At 35.2% G+C, this 1,866-nt stretch overlaps 1 pseudogene; it reads right to left on the bottom strand.

The window, feature by feature from the left end:
• Positions 1 to 531, bottom strand: part of LOC102871215 — a 10,915-nt pseudogene extending 10,384 nt beyond the window's left edge.
• Between the last annotated feature and the right edge of the window lie 1,335 nt (positions 532 to 1,866).

Below are 1,866 nucleotides of genomic sequence, written 5' to 3'. Positions count from 1 at the left end.
GTAGATGTTCATTGAAAATAATATTAATTTTTTAAAAATTTTAAAAAGTTACAAAAGCAAATACTCTCTTTTTCCCACTCTGCCTGTCTTCCATAACTTCTATGGTTTCTATTTTGCCGTATTTTTCTAAGTAGTCTCTCAAATTATACTCTTCTGTATCTTCTTTAATGCCACCAACAAAAATTTTCTTCACTGTTAGATGGGCACCAGGCTTTACAGAATCGTCTCTAGAAACAGCTCTCTTCGGTTTCACTACGCGCACGCATTGCTGCATTCACTTCTTCAACACAAGAGTAAGTCACAAAACCAAAGGTCCTGGAACTTTTTTGTTTAGGGGTCTCTCATCACCACACAATCCGTGAATGTGCCCCATTTCTCTAAATGTTCTCTTAAACTATCATCTGTAGTTTCAAAGCTCAGACCACCAATAAACAGTTTCCGTAACTGCTCTGGTTTTTTTTTATCTTGATCCTCCTTCCCGGGGCCGCCATAGTCGGGCTGTGGGTGACCGGACGGCGGTTTTACCTCCATTTTGAGGCCGGACTCCTAATTTTCCTGTTATCTATATCATTTATTTTAGCTCTTGTCCTTAAATTTTCTTTCTTCCGGAGGCTGCATTTTCACTTATTTTGAGGAACTTTTAATTTCATTTTTTATCTCTTTTAGAATACAAAAGTGCTCAAGCAGCATGTTATTTAACTTCCACAGGGATGACTTTTTTTTTTTTTTTTTAGCCCTTTAGCCTCTTGTCCTGAATTTCTAGTTTTTGTAGTCTGAGGAGATACTTTTTTTGTTGTTGTTGTTGTTATTTAACTTCCACATGGATGACTTTTTTTTTTTAGCCCTTTGGCCTCTTGTCCTTAATTTCTAGTCATTGTGGTCTGAGGAGATACTCTTTATTATTTCAAGGGTTTTTTTAATTTCTTGAGGCTTGCTTTGTGTCCTAATAAATTATCAGTTCTGGACAAAGTATCATGTACACTTGAGAAGAAAGTAAATTGAGTTTTAGTTCGGTTAAGTACCCTGAATACATCTACGAGATTGAGTGGGCTATTGTATGGTACTGTCCTTCTGCGCCTTTGTGGAGTTTCTTTTGAGTTGACCTGTCCTTTGGTGAGAGTGCTGTGTTAAATTCTCCTATTACTATTGTGGTGCTTTCTATGTCTTCTTTCAGATATGAGTTTTGCCTATCTATAACTTGGCACATATAGATGTTGACCAAAGTCAGGTCTTCTTGATCTGCTGTGACTTTAATCATTATATAGTATCTTTCCTTATCTTTTATGATGGCTTTGATCCCAAAATAAATTCTGTCAGAGATTAGTATTGCCATTTCTGGTTTCTTATAGATGCTATTTGCTTGCTATATTTTTTCCAACTTTTGATTTTTAGTCTATATTTTCCCTTGTTTCTTAGATGTGTCTCTTGTAGGCAAGACTATACTGTTGGGCTTTGGTTTTTTACCAATTCTGCTACCCTTTTTCATTTAATCATTGTTTTTAAACAATTCACATTAATTGTGATTATTGGCAGGCTAAGTTTTGTCATTAACATTTTGATGCATTTCTTTTTGTAAATTTTGGTTATTTTTTGCTTACGTCCATTTTCCTTTGCTTCCTTTTTTATTTTTTTATTAAATTTTATTAATTTTAATGAACATTTACGGAGATTTGGGGTTTTCATTCATTCATTGTTGCACTATTTTCTCTAACCCTCCTCCTCAGTTCATTCTTCTTTTTTTCCCCGCTTGAAAGTCTGTTTTAATTGTCCAATTGCCATAGTGCTTGTCAAAGCCAGTTCTGATTAATCTCCTTTGTCAGTGTGTCCTTTGCCATTCCCTATCACTCCTCCTTGAGAGAGACTTCA

Source organism: Elephantulus edwardii, unplaced genomic scaffold, assembly GCF_000299155.1.
Source record: "Elephantulus edwardii isolate Elephantulus edwardi_28Jun2011 unplaced genomic scaffold, EleEdw1.0 scaffold00595, whole genome shotgun sequence".
Taxonomy (NCBI): domain Eukaryota; kingdom Metazoa; phylum Chordata; class Mammalia; order Macroscelidea; family Macroscelididae; genus Elephantulus; species Elephantulus edwardii.
The sequence above is the reverse complement of the archived record's forward strand: the minus strand, read 5'-3'. Positions and strand labels throughout refer to the sequence as shown.